General features: G+C 44.5%; 1 pseudogene; it reads right to left on the bottom strand.

The window, feature by feature from the left end:
* Window positions 1-17,756, bottom strand: part of LOC143388833 (protein-tyrosine kinase 2-beta-like) — a 42,978-nt pseudogene extending 25,222 nt beyond the window's left edge.
* Between the last annotated feature and the right edge of the window lie 333 nt (window positions 17,757-18,089).

Raw genomic sequence — 18,089 nt, 5'->3', positions numbered from 1 at the left:
TGTAATCATTTCCATATTAGTGTCTCGGTATCTATAATTTATCAAAAATTCCTTTTATGGTTAGTGCCTTCTGCGTCCTAAGAAATCTTCACCTGCTTCCAGGTCATGAAGATATACTGTGTCTTCTTTTATAAGAGTCATAGTTTTGGAGCAGTGGTAGAGTGCTCACCTAGAATAGGTGAGGCACTGGGTTTGATCCTCAGCACCACATAAAGATAAATAAATAAAAATAAAGGCATTGTGTCCACCTACATCTAAAAAATATTTTTAAAAAGATTCATAGATTTAATATTTACTTTTAGGTCTTTGATGCATTTTAAATGAATGTTTCTGTGTGGTGTGAAGCAGGGATAAAACACTTGTTCATATAGTTCTACAGTCATTTGCATTGGTTGTTAACTTTCCTTTCGAAGTGAATGGTTTTCCTGTCTTTGTAAAAGATTAGTTGGCTATCTAAGTTTAGGTCTATTTCTGAATTCTAACTCCTTTCTATTGATCTTTCTTCACACCTCGCTGATACCATAAATGTACACATTACTGTAGTTTTAGGGATCTTAAAGTCAAATGGGATAAATCTTCTGTTTCTCCCCAAGATTATTGGTTTTTTAGATCTTCACATGTCCATATTGATTTTAAAAACAGCTTTCCCTGTTCTTTTCCAGAACTTTGTAGCATTATTATGATTGGGACTGTGTTAAATCTCTAGTTTAATGGGGTGGGGATGCAGGGATGGATCTCTTAACAGTACTGAGTCTTCCAATTCTGAACATGGTATCTCTCTGTTTCTTTAGATTTTCTTTAGTTTCTTTAAGTAATGCTTTATAGTTTCCAGTTATAGGCTTTAGTCCTAAGTGGCTGGTGTATTTCGATGCTTTTTTAAATTGGGATTTTTAAAAGTTGATTATTCATTTTGCTCACCATTTCTGTGACTCCCTTCTTGCTGCTCTGCCGGCCCTGGGTTCTAACCACTTACACCTTGGGCTAGCAAGGCTGCTGCTTTCTGCCTGTGCCCCTCCCAGACTGGATAGTATCCTCCAAAGAAAAGCCAGGCACTCCCACTCATTCATCACAGTCCATGTCACAAGAGCTGATGTCCTTCTTAGTCTCTGCTTGCTGTAGACACTCTTCAGTCCTTAGAGATGGCTTTAAAATTTTGTCCTGGTTTTATCATTGTTACCTGCAAGAAGATGAGTCCAACCAAGCTATTTCACTGTTTTTGAAATCTCTGTGCTATTTTATGAACAAATCTGTGTCCTCTGAAAATGGAAGAGGCCTGGGTAGCTGAGAGCTCCTTTCAAGGCACTAACAGCCAGACAGCAACATAGCAAATATCAGGAATAGCAAGCCCTGGTGCCACTCTAGCAGGGCCCAACCACTCACCAGTACCCAGCTAGATGTCCTTGGACAACACTGATGCTCTCTGGAATCCGTTTTTGTTTCTTTATTTCTTTATTTTTTGTTTTTAAATCTAGAACATGGGGAAAATGGCAGTATTTGGAATGGTTTTGTGAGAATTAAATTAATTAGAACTCTTTAGACTATCACTTGACTCAAGGTAAACACTAAAAACACAAACAAATAAAACATTGTTTTAACAACAACCTTTTGCAAAGTCTGGTGCTTCATAAACTAGATTGGGAAAACAAAATTTTGGAGCCTCCTGTTTTACTCCTCTTTTTTTTTTTTCTTTTTCCTTCCCTAGGAGGTGGTGGCACGGCCAAAGGTCAAAGTGGTGAGGCTGAGGGCCCATTGCAGAGTCAGCTAGTGATTAGGAAATTGGCTCCACACAGGGGGCTGAGCAAAGAAGAAATCTATGAGGATGCTGGGAAACTTTTACTGGTGGAAGGAGTACACAGACTATTGAGAGGGGAAGGCTATAGAGGACCCCATATAAGGAACTGGAATTAGAAATAGTGTTTGACTCATAGTTTAAGACAAAGAGAGAGAAAGAGACTGAGCTTTGTTTACGAAAGGGCTTAGGGGCAAGGACATTCCCTAGTGATTTGCAAACCAACCACCCAAGTCTTAGTTTACAGATAAATACCCTTCTTCACTGAAAGTTATCTAAGGTTCCTTGGAGAAATGGGTGATTCCAGAGCTGGGGCAGAAGAAAAGAGAAAAGTACAAGATGAGCCTGAAACATCATTTTTGTGCCAGGAAAAGAGAAAATGTTTAGAGGATGTTGGGAATATATGACAATGAGACAGAATGAGCTTGAAGGGACACAGAATGGCCAAATCTGGGAAAACCTAAGTATTAACATATAATGATAGGAATTACATCCAATGGAAAAAATATACTCTGAATAGATAAATAAACGGGGGAGAAGAGAATGCTTCTCTTCTTAGTAGAAGGCCAATTAGTAAATGTAATGAAAAGGATGGAAATACAAATCACCATTTGGCAACAAGCTCAGTGTTGGTTAATCAGTGCACGGTTCATCAAAGGATGATGAAGTTGGAGAGTGGAGGTCTGATGGTGGGCAGAGGATTGACAGTCTCAGGGCATTGCTCCTCAGATGTCAACCAAATACAAAAGAAAACCTGGCAGGCATGAAAGGCCCAGTTGTCCAGGTTAGCATCTCCCAGTTTAGGACAGACAGCTCTGGTGCGCTTCCTGCCTCCATGTGACAAGAAAAGTACAGCTTCACTTCTGAGATGTTCCTGCCAAGAGTTTGAGGCCCAAGTCTGGTGATGAGACCCAGAGTGAGGGGTCTCCCCAGAGTTCCTGTGGAACAAAGGATTGAGGATCTCTTCCACATTGGAGAAAACGGAAGAAATATGACAGCAATGTATGCTCCTGGACTGAGGGACATGGACATGGCTGGGTCAGTCAGATGGAGTTTGTGGGTTGCACAGTGATATCAGGGATATGGGCTGAATGATGGTGTCAGAGGTGTGAGTTGTGTGGTGGTATCAGAATAACACTGACTTCCCAATTTACATGGCTGTAGTGGAACTTGGCAGGAGAGTGCCCTTGTTTGGGGAAAATAAACACTGGAGCATTTTAATAATGGGCAGCATTGCCACAACTCGCCCTCAAATAGTTTTAAAAAAAGATGAAGGGCATGCTTGAATGAATGTGCTTAAGAAGAAAAAGAGCTAGTAAATAAAGCAGAAGACATTGAAAAACTGTGGAACCAGAGTGAAGGTGACTTGAATTCTTAGAACTGCTTTTTCAAACTTTTTGTTAAATTTGAAATAATTACAAAATAAAAAGAGAGGAGAGACTCCTATAGGACCTAGGACATGTGAAAGAAAAATACTATATCAAGGGGATAAATAAAACTTCTGTCAGGCCAGACAGAGCCTTGCTGCTTTCCAAGGTATCTGAGAGGGGTTGGACAGAGTCCAGCTCTCCGTTTCATGGTTGGTGAAACTTTCTAGGACCTGCCCTGGGCAATAAATTTCCAGGTTTCTTTCTTGGAAGTGAAAGATTCTGTAGAGAAGATAGTGGGGTAACTCTAGATCCTTGGAGTGGAAATTCATAACTCCTTGCTTAACAGATGCTCATAGAAAGATAGATTTCAGCCCCAGGAAAGGAAGAACTTGGGATTTCTCTAAGCTCAAACACACTCTCTGGGAGGCTGTCCAGTGCTGGGAAGATTCTTATCAGGGACAAACCTGATGCTCCAGGGAAACTACCAACATGACTACCACTAGTCACTGAGGTTGTATGGTGAAGAATCTGGCTATTCTATGACCTTCGTTCTGGGGAAGGAGCCTCTAGACCTTTGGAATTCCCAAGTGATAGGATTGCCTTTGAAATTCATGATGGGTACCTGGACCACACTTGAATCTATGCTAATGAACGGAGAGGGACCCTAGATGACTTCAGGATGGGTCCTGGTCAACCATGTTTCAGGCTTTCAAGTTGGAAAGACCAACTCTGTGATTAGAGTGTTGGAGCTTTGAGCCACATGATGGCCTTACCTTGAAGGAGGGAAGAAAGCTGGAGATTAAGTTCAGTGTGGCCAATGATTCAATCAACCATCTAAACAGGCCCCCATAATAAACACTGAGAAAACCCTGGAAACTTGTGGGCTCGGGTGAGCTTCCTGATTGGTGATGCATCCTAAGGACATGGAAACTTCATATTTGGGATCCTCTTGGACTTTGTGTTATGCATTTCTTCCTTTGACTGGTCAAAACTAAAATCATTCATGTGTATGGCACTTTTCTGAGTTCTATGAGTTGGTTTCTTGAAACTTAAGCAAATAGAGGGAACTCCCACATCCATAGTCAGTTGATCAAAAGTGTTGGTGGTCTGAGAATGCTGGAGCCTGCATCTCGGGTCTGAGGGGAGGGGTGTCCTGTGGACTATGCCCCCAACCTGTGAAGACTATATGGACTGCAGAATTTACATTACAAATGGGCTGATCCATTAGGCATAGCAGGGAGAAAAAAGAAGATTGATGACCACAAGTGACACAAAAAGAACAGTAACTTTGGAGTTTCTCAAACCAGTGATTTGCAAGGTGTGAATCCAATTCTGACACACTTTTAGCAAGATAGGACAGTCCTCTCCCAGTTGTTCTCTATTGAGCTGCAGAAAGTGTCTTCCTTCAAACCATCAGCAAATATCGACCCCATTCACACCGTGCAGAGCAAATGAGGGGCTCCATTATTGGCATGCAGAGCCCTCAGCTGTGGAGGAACTTAGATTTTGTAGGTAGAAGAAAGTGGTTGAGTTTCAGGGAGGAGTCCGAGAAGTACAAGCTCAGGGCCTTGGGGCCACCCTCCCTGTGTTGGCTCCCATAGTGGTCCTGTCTTCTGTGCTCCCTGCTGCTCTCTGGTACCTGCACAGCTTCTCAAATGGTGGAAGCAGCAACATGGGTGCTCTACCCACTGTCCTCACCTGTCACTAATGAGTCAATATTTCTTTCTCTATTCATAAATCACTCCTTTAAAATTATAGTACAAGATGCATACTACTCACTCAATTGCCATATGAAACATGAATTTTTTTAATGGTCTTAGTTTTCTCAGTTGCTCTTTGGATAAGCCCAGGATTTGTTTTCTGCAAGAAGGCCTTGTTTGCCCTGGATGAAGCTTCCAGGCACTCAGCCTGCCCTTGGTGCACAGCCTGGATGTGAGAAGCCTTCTGGCGCTTTTTTGCAAACATTGGCATTTCCAGGGCTTCTCTTTCTATTTGGCTAATGATGATTTATTTTCTTTACCAAATAGTGTGAAGACCTCCTCCAGAAGACTTCTCCTATCTCCCCATTCTCTGGCTTTTCCTCTTGTAAGTCACAAACAAAGAAAGAATATGACTGGGTGTCTTGTCTCTAAGAGCAGGAAAACTTACAGTCATGCACTACATAGTCAATAATGGACCACACATAGGATAGCAGTCACTCTGATTATAGCATCTAGTGACATCAGATGTGTGTGTAAGTGTGCTTTACAGGGTTCACATGAGGATGAAATCACCTCGAGATGTATTTCTCCTGTCATTGAGTGACACTCGACTATGCTCCCAAACATAAAAGACATCCAAGCACTTATCTTCTCCATTTACTTTCTCTGTCTTTAACCACATCAATCACACTGAGGTACTTCCCCTGTAATCTCTGTGGTCTATTTTCTCAGGCTCATCTGTTTTTAGGCAACACCTAATCTTTTTGTTTTCCTTGAGCTTATTAGACATACTGTATGTCTGTGGCTGGATTTTTCAAAACAATGTGATAAATGTGGTCCCCATCATCCTCCACTCTTTTGCAAAAAATGGTCCTTGCCTAAGGTCACATCCCTGATGAGGGATGGCTCACATACAGTGATTGGTCAATAGATAGTCATCAAGGCCTGTCCTTTCATCCTGATTGGGTCAATGTCACTGAGCTGCCCTAGCTCCAGAGATCCAGAGTTCCATGTGGAATGGACTGTGTCACAGCCGAGCTTTTCCCCAGCCGATCCTGCATCTCCTGTTCCAGGTGCATCTTGTGAGAGTCCTCGTCCACACTTCTTCCACCCAGGCCTCCAAGCTGGGTCTGCCTCCTGGGAGTCCCACTGGGACTCTGGCTTGTAGACTATGTTCTGGGCTTGATTCAGTTCACCCTCCTTACTCATTGCCCTACCAAGACTAAATGATCCTCTTTTTAAAGATAACAGAATTCAACCTTTAATGAATAAGATCTACTTAAGCCTTGGTTCAAGAGAGTCTTGCTTCAACTTTGTCCAAAAAGGTGTCACTCTAAGATTGAGAACAAATTTAAATCAAGTGACTTCAGTTGAAAATTCCCATTGGTTCCTTGTTTTCTATATGAAAAGAGAATAAGAACCAAACTTTCTTTAGCATTAGGATTAAAAGGCCCTTTGGAATGTCCCTCCATATGTTCTTCCCAGTGCTGTCTTCCCCTCTTGACCCACAAATTGCCTAGCCCCAGGGCTGGTCTTTCCACCCTCACCACAGCATGCCATTGCTTTTCTCTGTGCTTGACTACATCTTCTTCCTGCCTGGCTCCCTCTGTCTCTTGACTTCTCCTGGAGATCTCCCAGTCATCACAGGTATCCTTTAAGGACCCAGTCCACACTTAAGTCCTCTGGAAATCCCTTCCAGACTGCCCTTGACAGAGCTCTTGTTTTATCACTGAGATAACAAAGGACTTTGCTTATGAATCCAGCAAGAAACTGTTATGGATTGAGTTTGTTCCCGCAAAAAGACACATTAGAGTCCTAAACTCTAGTTCTTAGAATGTGACCTTATCTGGAAATAGGGTCTTTGCAGACTACTCAAGCTCAAATGAAAACTTTAGGATGGGCTCTAATCCAATATGGTCAGTATCCTCCAAAAGGGAGAAATTTGGAAACGTAGAGAGAAACACACGCCGTGGAAGTGCCAGGTGAAGATGTGGGATTTGAGTGACACATCTGCAAACCAAGGAACACCAAAGCATGCTGGAAAGTCATCAGATGCTGAGAGGCAAGAGAGGGTTCCCTTAAGGTTTTAGAGGGAGCGTGGCCCTGCTGAGGTCTTGCTCTTGGCTTTCCTGCCTCCAGAAATGTGAGATGATCCATTTTCATAGTTTTAAACCACCCTTTTGGTGAGACTTTGTTATAGCAGCCCTGGGAAACTAATGAAGACATTTTTCAATATGAACTAAAACCACAGTCTAGGTCTGATCTTTGATAAGACAAACACCAACTATCATTTTAGTTCTAATTGGTAAATGGTTATGAGAATTTTAAGAAATTTTGTTACCTATATTAACAGTGATCTTCCAGTGATACCTTTCCAAGTGATGACAATAAAGATTTAAATATATTTCCAATTATTTTTAGATGTCAGACTAACATTTTCTGGAGTGTGACACTGAACTAAGACTGGCCGGCCTTATGTGGATCACAGATACATAGAGAGCTTAGTGTAGTGGTTGGCATACAGTAGGTGCTTGACCTGGCCCAAAGGTCAAGTCAACCTGAAGAGCTGAACTGATTGGCTCAGGAAGTCTGAGACCAGGGGATGGAGCATCTCTCCAATGGCTCAGGCTTTGCCTGAGTGAGTGGGAGCTGGTGCCTAGGCAGAAACCCAGTAGGTAGGGGCCAAAGGAAGGGGCCAGAGCTGTGGGCCCAGAGCTGTGGGATGCAGTCACTCAATACCTGCAAGCTCCAAGGAAGGGGTGCAGTGTTGAAGAAAACAGTCTTTAGAAAGGGACCTGAGTGGGGCTGGGGTTCTGGCTCCAGAGGTAGAGTGCTCACCTAGCATGAGTGAGGCATTGGGTTCAATCCTAAGCACCACATAAAGTAAAATAAAAACATTGTGTCCACCTATAACTAAAAAATAAATATTAAAAAGAAAGAAAAGGACCCGAGGCTGTTTGCGAGCTGAAGCCAGTACCAGCAGAGGTGGGTGAAGGGTGGTAAATGATAAATGATCCTTTGGGACAATCAGGCCATGGTCACAGCTGATGCAGCCATGCCACCTGGATGAAAGAAAGAATGAAAAAAAAAATCTTTCTTCTGCTCAGATCAAGAGCCATGAAGGGCCTCAGCCCCAGCACCCCACTCAGCCCAGCAGCAGCTTCCCTTTTCCCTTCTGTAGTGAGACCAGAAGTAGGCACAAGGAAGCCATGAAGAAGGAACAAGAGCTTCTCTGTGGCTGACTTACAGTGCATGAGAGGTGCCCCCCCCAAAAAAAAAAACACTCTGTTAAAGGTAAAACCATTCTATCTATAATCAGATTTGCTAATATACCACCAGTTTGGGCCTTTTGCTAAGTTTTGGAGGAATGATGGATAATGATGGATAATAAAGATTAGAAAGAAAAGTACCAGGTGGTGTATTTCTTCAAAAATTTCTGCCTGTTAAAGTAATGACTTTCCAATTCACTATGAAGTAAACATGTAGCATGTGCCTCAGCAAGAGGGGTGGGTGACGTGGGTTACTTCAGGGTCCAGGTAAAGCAGGTTTTTCTCATGTCCAGTGATGGGTCCCAGGCACCCATTTTACTATAATGCTCCACAATTGTCATCAACGAGTATCAACAGGCACCACTAACATTTGAGGCAAGAAGTTTCTTTGTCATGTGGGTCTGTTCTACACCAATAGCTACAGCCCACTGACAGCCACGCCCCAGACCCCAATTGTGGTGACAGTGACGACAATGTGGATTTGTGGCCATTCTCTTTGGGCTTTATAACTGGAACCCATTGGTCCATCCATCATTAAATAAGGACCATTAATTAATTCAGCAAATTGGGGAAATGAAGGAAGTAAGAGAGAGGGGAACAGAGCTGCTTTTTTGTAGAAGAGCCTTCCAGACAAATGGTCTAGAAATTATGGAGGGCCCTGGGTGGGAGGATGTGAGGATTCAGTGTGCTTGGTGCCACAGGAGCTGGGGTGGAGACAGCATGGAGGGAACTGATAGGAGGAAAGGTCAGGGAGGCTCTGCCAGGTGTCAGCAAATGTTTTCTGTAAAGGGTCAGGTAGAAGATATCTGAGGCTTTGTGGACCATAGGATATCTGTTGCAAATTCCCAACGCTGTTACTGTAGCTCAAAAGAGCTATAGATAATACATGAGTGTGGTTGTGGTTCAATAAAACTGTATTTACAAAAATGAGAGCAACCAGCTGTATTTGGCCTGAAAACAATAATTGCTTGTAAACCCTGTTGTGAACCAAGGTGAGACTGTAGATTTTAAGTGAGATAAGGAGCCACTGGAGAGTTTAAAGCAGAGCAATGATATGATCTAAGCTATGCCTTAAACATGTCCCTCTAATTGACCTGTGTTTTAAAAATTCACCATAGCTGCTGCCTATAGGGTGGAGCATGTGGGTCTAAGGGCAGAGCAGTTAGCAGGCAAATGAGTTATTCCAGACAAGAGATGCTGATGGCTTGGACCAAGAAAGAGGCAATGGATTGTCGAAGGGAGTCAGAATCTGGGTGTTTGTGATGGTGGAGCCTGACAGGACTTCCTAGTGGACTGAATAGAGTCTGAGAGAATGAATGAAGTCATGACAGCTCTAAGGCCTGAGACATGGTTGGCAAAGAGTGGAGCACCAGGTAATGAAAAAGACTGAGGAGAAGACTGGTGGTGATGTTTGATTCTGCACATATGGTCAGTGGAGATGGCAACCTGGCAGGTGGGGAAGAGACTGGGAGTCATGGGAGACTGAAGTTAGAAGTACACATATGGCACCACTAAGGTTAGAATCATAGGTAGGGGAACTGGAGGAGATCACCTGAAGAGTGACAAGGCAACACCCTAGGGGGTCACATGCTTGGCAACATCACAGGAAGCCTCACATTAGGGCACACAACCTGCAGGTGGCCAGCAGCTGAGAATTCTGGGAAGTGGAGAGGAGGGGTAGACTTGTGTCAGCCATGTTCAAAGGTCAGTTCCAACGCCAGTTGTGTGTCTGGGTGGAGTGTGTGCAGAAAGCTCACACTTAGGTCTGTACATCTGTATGTCCTGGTCTGTGCTAGCCTACATACAGAAACCAGTGACAAACACAGTGATACTGAGAGACAGCTATCAAAAGTAGAAGAATGGGGTCCCCCAAAGTATGCCTATGTCCTAACCTCCAGAACCTCAAGGTGACCTCATTTGGAAATGGGTCTATATAGATGTAACTGAGTTAAGAATTTCAAGATGAGGTCATTCTGGACTGTGGTCATTCTGGCTCATAACCTGTATGGCAATGTTCATATAAAAGACACACAAAGACAAGGAGGGTGTGTGGAGACAGAGGCAGAGACTGGAGCAATGCTGTCATTAGCCAAGGAACACCTGAACTATCAGAAGCTGAAGAGTCAGAGAAGGATCTGTCCTAGAGCCCTCAGAGAGACCAAGGCCCCACTGACACCTTGATTTGGGACTTCCAGCCTCCAGAACTGCAAAGGAACCATCCCTATGTTTTTGAAGCCCCAGGTTTGTAGTAATATATTATGACTGAAATAGGAAACAGATTCAAAGGCCATCTGAGTTCCATGTCCTCAACACATAAGGCATAATTTTCAAAAAAGTGATAGAAGAACAAAATAATAAAAGTTAGCATAACTTCTCACTCTGAAAGCATTCAGTTTGAGGTGATAAAAGCCTCTAACAAGGACATTTAGCAAAGCAACCACCAGGTTAAAAATAAAAAGATACACACCTGACTGCTAATTTGTCGTTGTCATGAATCTAAGCATACAGATAAACAAAGGGGCTCAGAACTCTGCATGTTTGCCTTGCGCTTGCCTCAGTAGGTGTCTGTGTGGGTGGGTGGCCAGGAGCACTCACAGGAAATGGGGAGGGTGCAGAAAGGAGGAGGCCTGTGAGTGTGCCTCTTCTATATTATTCTGAGTGTCTGTGTGGTACCAGCTTGTGGCTTCCTGGCTGAGCCTTTCCTCTCCTATGCCAGTGACGTTCTCATGCACGGGAAGCTGGCCTTCTATAATTTCATCTATTCTTATTAGGGTAGGTTTTCTTTTAGTACAGGTAGCCCTCCCCTCCTTTCCTCTTGTACCCTAACCTTGCATCCCAAACTTGAGGCTGTGCCCTAGCTGCATCTGAATGAGGGCAGCAGGAATGCTCTGGAAACCAAGAACCTGGACCAATGGTCTGAAAGCCAGACTGCTCCTCCAAACTCAGGGAGCTGCTTGCCAGGTGTCTCTGTCCCTTGGGCTGCTGAAACAACATACCACAGACAGAGCAGCCTAAACAAAACTTCTTATAGTTCTGGAGGCTGAGAAGTCTAAGATCAAGGTGCCAGTTCTTTGTGAGGGTCCACTTCCTGGCTTACAGACAGCTGCCTTCTTGCTGTGTCTCCCATGGCTAAGACAGAGTGTGCTCTGGCCTCTCTTCATCTTATAAGGGCACTAATCCTATAATGGGGGCCCCACCCTCAAGGTCTTATTTAAATCTAATTACCTCCTATCTTAGTCTGTTTCTGTTGTTATAACAAAATACATTAAGAGGGATAATTATAAACAACAGAGAATTACTGCTCACAGACCCTGAGGATGTGAAGTCCAAGATCAAGGTACCACCAGATTCACTGTCTTTCCAAGATGGTGCCTTCTTGCTGCATCCTCACACGGCAGAGAATTGAAGAGGGTGCTTCCTTCAACCTCTTTGTAAGGGCAATAATCTCATTCATGGGGCCACAGCTTTTGATGCTGTCACACTCAGTATTAGGTCCAATGTAGCCTTTTGACCAAGTAGCTCCCAAAGACCCCTCCTCCAAAATGCCACCACATCAGGGGCCAGGACTGTACCATGTAAATTGGGGAGGAGCAAAAAACATCCAGTCCATAGCACACTGTGCCACATCAGGTGAGTGGTTAAAGCTTGAAGCTAAGTTGGATGGGAATTTGATGGTGTCACACAAGCATAGGGCACACTTGGAAACTGGACTCTGCCCTCATCCCGTTCCAGGGAAGCCACACCCAGAGACCACACCTGCAATGCAGAGACTCTGCTGTGGGTGGTCGGAATGCATCTGGAAGGACAGGAAGGACACAAAATGGCTTTAGTTCCTGTCCCTCCTGGGGATGCAAATATGAATTCCCAGTGCAGTGACACTTCAGGAAAAAAATGAAGATGTATCTCAAATGTGGCTTTTCAGCCTAGTGGAGGCTGGCTGAGAGATAGGTTAGGAGTGAGGGTCCTGCTGGCAATTCTGCATTGCACCATATCATGGACGAATGCCCATTTTTTCTTACTACCCTCCTGAGAGAGAAAAACAGATGGTCTGATAATAGGGATGCACACACACAGAGAGTGGGTCTGCTGGTGACAGCCAGAGAGAGAAGACACCACAAAACAGGCAATCAGTGTGCCAGGCATGGGGAGGACAGAACATGGCACTTAGAAGCAGGTGACCAAACAATTCAACCTCACATGCATCATACTTTGGGGCTTGGCAGGGACATTCCTAATGGTTATCTCTGGACATTATGTGTAAGCTGGAACTGAGACAAACCAGGACATATAGTAAGCCCTCCCACCCAAAAGAGAATGGGAAGAAAAGGAGAGGGAGAAGGAGAGAGAGAGGATGGGGGCTGCATGCACGTAATCGCGATCATGAAGGAGACACCCCGTGTTGGCACGTCTGGGTGATGCTCTGCAAGTTGTTTTCAGAATGCCATTTTAGCCTCTTTCCCAGACAAGCAAATTAGCACATTAGGAGAAAATAGAATGATATAAGCCTCTGCTTGCTACAGAGATTCCAAGCTCCCAAACAAACACAATTTCCTTTGAATAGCAAACCAAAGGGAAGTGTAAAATCAAGAAGAGCCAAGTATGGTTTTCATTTGTCACATTGCTGAGTCTCTCCAGCACCTACCTGATTTCTGAGGGGTCCTAGGAACCAAATCCAGGGAGTACTTTTGTGGTTTTGAACGTGGCAAGCATCATGAGTCTATTGTATTTGCATAGAAGTAAGTTGGGAATAAAGATAACTCTACGAAGTCAGCAAGTACGCCTGGAGTAACCATGTTTTGGAAACATGCCCCGGCAGGGACTGTGCCAGGGTGAATCTCCATTGCTTCTATTTGATCAGATGCAGCCAAGTGGGGGGTGTTGGAATTTCAGGAGTGTTCTTATGGAAGGACATGTGCTTGGCAAATCTGGAAGTGCTGGCATCATTTTGAGTACTCGGAGGATGGTGAAAGAAGATATGGAGCTGGATATGAAAAATTGGTTGAAGTCAAAGCCAAGTTAGGGAAAGGAGGCTGTCAGGAAGTAGATAGAGGGAGGTTTTTCTCCAGGAGAATCTCAGTCAAGGATGCCAGGCCTGGGTTCCCTATTGGACACTCCCTACTGGACACCTCTAGTGGGCTCTGAATAGCAAAGCTAGTCCTTGATGTTCAGACCCAACTCTTCTGTGTTATTTGTTCTCCTAAGCCTTGTTTCTTCCTGTCAGAGCTTTTGCCTCAGTTTGTAATCATTTGTTCTTTGGTTTAAGTCAATTTTGGTCTCACCCTTGGCCAGGAAACCCAGTGAAAGCAGAGAGTATACCTGTGTTTTGGGGTACTTTGCTGCCCCAGGCCATGGCCAGCGCGGTGCCAGGCATGGGCACCCAACTCTGTTTGTGGAATGGAAGATGGAATTATTTAAGACTCTTTCCAGTGACCTCATCCACAGCCATGGTTTCAATCACCACCTTGAGGCTGGCCACACTCGACTGTCTGTGCCCACACTAGTTCTCCCCTCCAGAACATGCACCAACGGTTACTCAACATTTCCATGTGAAAGTGTTAAAGCACCTCAATCGCACTGAAAGATCTTTAACTGCGCTGGGGAACACGTCACTCCCCACCCAGTCTCTCCTCCAGTATTCATCATCTTAGGGAGGGGGCCCTGTCCACCTGAACCAGAGCTGCCACTCTTCACACCTCCCTATCCCTCATTCCTTCACCTCCCATCCATCACCAAAGCCTGTCACTTCCATCTCCTACAGTCTCTGGATATCAATTAAATTACATCAGCATCTTCCCACAAGGGATGGAGTAAAGATCAAAACTATTAACATGTTTTAAGAAGCCAATCTTAAGGAACTCTCAGCCTCCAACCTGCCATGTACCTTTCTACTCAAGGGCTACCACATGTGGTATTGTCTGGGCTGGTGACTTTGTTTCTCTTGCTTTCTCCTCTTTCCTTCACTTCATAGTCAAAACTGTAAAATTCTAGTTATTCTCACCATCTCTACTCAACCATCATTGTACAATGATTCCTGCCCCCATCTCTCCACTGGAACTGCCCAGCAAAGAGTCAACCATGGCACCTGTGGCTGAAGGCAATGACCCTATTTCTGCCCTCCCCTGACTTGACTTCTCTGAGCACTTAACATTGCTAAACACTCCTTCCTTAAAGCCCCTTGGCCTTTGGCCCCTCTGTCTTCTTCTCTCAGTTCTCTTCATTTTTTTTTTGGACTCTTCTTTTCCTTCATTTGCTTCTCTTTCTTCATCAGTCCTCTGGAAATTAACTTCCCAAGGTTTCCCAACTGGAACTCTTGCTCTTGCTCAACTCAACCTCCATGGATGATTCTGCCCTCTTGCTTGGCATCCATCACATGACAATGCCAAATCTTTACCTCCAAGTCCTTTCTTCCTCCTAAGCTCCAGGCCCACATTTCGCTGTGGAGGTGCTTCTAACACACTTCAAACACACCACAAGTAGAGCTAGAATCTCAAGGCCCTTCCTTTCTCTGCTCCTATCTCAATGAATGGTGCCAGCTCCCATTCAGCTGCCCAGGCAAGAGCTTGAGTCATCCTTGTCTCCTTCCTTTCTTTCCCTCCCTACATCCAATTAATCATCAAATTCTGTTGACTCTGCCTCCAGAGACACACTCAGATGGGTTGACTTATCTGTTCCCAGTGACGCTCCCTTAGTTCAGGTCCTCATCAGTTCCCTCCCACACAACAGCCACCACTTCCTAACCCACATCCCATTTGCCAGCTTCTTTCTCTAACCCTTTGTGTTCTGCTGCCAGGGTTTGGGGATAAATGTTCCCTAAATGATTTTTCAGAAGACTAGTGGACCAACTTTTAAAAGAGCATTTCTTTAGGCCAATAAGAAACAGCTAGGTAGAAAATAATACTTCTGTGCCCCTGTCTCAAAGACTCACTGGGCATATTAGCTTATTAAAGGTTCTGAGAAAGCTTGCTATAAAAGAATCTGTTCAGAATTGTTTAACAAATTATCTTCTAAGCTTCCTTGAGATAAGACCCTTTCTCCAGGGCAACCTCATTAACATCTTTCAGAACACCATGTGCTATTTTAAAATACTAATGTGATTGTCTTCTCAGTTTGAAAATAAGAAAGATGAATGGATAAATACCCAAAGAAGACAACTTGAACTTCATTCTCTGGGCATTTAGTGATCCTCGAAGATTTTTGAGCAGGGTAATCACCTAAAACTCATCCATGCAACCAATATTTCCAATTATTTGAGACCCTGTTGTGCACTAGATACATTTTATCTGCCATCTCCAATCCTACAGCAAGGCTGCAGATGGACATGGTCCCCAGGGGGAAGACTGAAGTGCAGATGGGTTAAGCATTTAGACCCAAGGCCACACACCACTAAGGGTAGGACAGCTCATGGCTGGAAGTCCAAGTGGCTTTATGGCCACAGCTGTTTGTAATAATCAGTGACATTAGAAGGTGACCTTTAGCCAGCAGGAGACACTGGAAGCAGAAAAAGTCAAAACGTGGATAGAAACTCCTAGAAGGCAATTCCATCCTTCTGTTGTTGCTGCTGCCTCACCTTTGTCCCCACACTCCTCCAGATGATGCCCCCAGAACTGGTAGCCATTCTTGAGCTTGGGCCTTACTGACCTTTCTATAGGCCTCCTGCTCTTCCTCCCCTTAGACACCCACCAGGCCATCACACAACTCTAAGAAAATCTCTCTCCCCCTTCCTAAAAACTAGGTGCTGTTTCCCAGTGCCTGCCCAACTACAAATTTCTAACCTGATGTTCTAGGCCTCTTTATCTGCCCTCAATTTCTACCTTGGCCTTGACTTGAGATGCTTTTCTAAATAAATCCAATGCTTCCATAAAGCCAGACTACCCACCATCCAGCAGCCTCCCAGCCTCTATCTGTGTTGCTCCCTTCTTACCCCAGAGTCTCTGCTTTAAATCCCACCCATCTTTTAGGGCCCTTCTCACTGTTAACTCAATAAAACCTATCCCAAGCTGAACCAACCAGATGTTCTCTGCTTCTCAGCACAAAAGGTCAATGAGTGCTCCTCAAACTTGAAGATCAGGTTAACTTCTGAAAATTACGATAGTGAGGCTCACAGTGGATGGCATCATCTATGTATGAAAATGACATACCTGAAGGAAGACTCATGAAATGGACAGTTAAGAAGATAGGAAAATGTCCCCTGGAAGAAGGGGGCCAGGGCTTATATTCAGGCACATTTATGATCCCATATCAGAAACCATATGACAAGTAATCAAGGCCCTAATCAAATCAGTTACAGGAAACAGAAGGAGTCAATGGAGCCAGAATCAACAATGGTAACTGGCCAACATAGTGAGCTAATCAATTACACTCTGCTCTGGTGTTCGGAGGCAGATGCATGCTGTAACAGACAGCAAGTGGGATGGTGACATGGCCAAGCTGCCACAGCACCAACCAAAGAAGCCACTCACAGAGTTGAGAGGCATGGGTTTTCAGGACACAGGAAGGGTTGGCAATGCCATGGAGAAGAGCTCAGGCAGCTGCCCCAGAGTTGGTGCCTTTCCTCCAAGTTCCCTGCTTCCTTGTTCAAATCACAAATCCTCCAAGCAGCCTTCTGAGAACCCATTTGACTTTCCCTTCCATTAACAATAAGGAATGTTCTGGGCATAGGAAAGATGCATTCTCACTGAATCCATCTCTTGGGGCCATTAGAGGATTTAATGAGATCATGAGTATAGAAAGACACACCTAACTGTTCCCATGTAGCTATTGTTCAATACATGTAGGTGGTGAAATCAGCCAGTATATTGGAACTCTGCTTTTAATGACAATTTCATTTAGACTTAGTTAAGTTGAACTGAATTCCTGGTATCTAGATGCCTTGATGAGGTGGATACCTGGATCTGTTAACAGATTTTAGGACCCTAAGTAAGAATAAGCCCATTGAGCTGTTGCTCTGGCAAAAGAGCCTGGTGACGCCCATCTAGCCCAGGGCATTTGTAGCTCATTACCATCCTCTAAATGCCCCACCAGCTCCATCCTCTAAATGTCCAGCAGAAATCTTAGATAGCTTTTTTTTGAAAATGTAATCACTTGCATATGCCTCTAATTCCAATTACATTGGAGAGTATTTGAGGGGGCTTTTAAGTCCTTTGCAGAGACTTAAATGTCATAAATACTTAACGAGTTGAAATGAATTGAACAAAGACCAAACAAACAATCAGGGTTTCAAACCAAGGCTGTAGCATCTGTCCCCCAAACCCCTAGGGAAGTGGAGTTGCACACCTGGAGAGGAGTTTGGCCACATCAGCTGAGAACATCTCTCCTGATGCCAACTTCCCTCTGCCAGGCAGTACAGGAGAGCCTGCTGGGATGAAGGAGTGCTGCTCAACTGTCCAGGAAGCAGAGGGTGGAACAGACAAACAGAGTGCACAGGTCTCCAGCTTACCTGGATCTCTGTCTGCACAGTGCATTTGACCAGTTTGAAATTCTTCCCATTTGCTTTAGAAGCAAACCTTGAGGATGAACACATCTGCCTTTTCCATGTTAACTGGTACCACCACCATGGGCTTTGGGGGACCCTCAGGCCGGCGAATGTGCCCACCTTTACTCAGCTCAGGGGCTTGGACACCCCGGACATCCTCTCAGACAGCAGCTGGGACCAGCACATCTCAGTCCTGTGGAGACAACAGAGAGACAGTACTGAAATGAGTGCCTAGAATCCCTCATGCCTTAGCCCCCCAGGTGCAACTACCAAGCAAATGACCTATTCTCCTCTTCCTGAAAACTCCCCTAAAGGCATCCAGCGTTCTTGGATGTTCTTGGGAAGCTGCAGCAGGTGGAAGCGGGATGCATGAACATTCAGGTATAAAATCTGGACCTGGAGCTTCCAAGCATGCTAGCCCTCTCCTCTGGAAGCCCCCTCTACCTCCCATTTCTCCCCACACAATGGCTCCTAGGCAAGGGGCCCACA

The sequence above is a fragment of the Callospermophilus lateralis genome, unplaced genomic scaffold (genome assembly GCF_048772815.1).
Source record: "Callospermophilus lateralis isolate mCalLat2 unplaced genomic scaffold, mCalLat2.hap1 Scaffold_45, whole genome shotgun sequence".
Lineage (NCBI taxonomy): Eukaryota > Metazoa > Chordata > Mammalia > Rodentia > Sciuridae > Callospermophilus > Callospermophilus lateralis.
The sequence above is the reverse complement of the archived record's forward strand: the minus strand, read 5'-3'. Positions and strand labels throughout refer to the sequence as shown.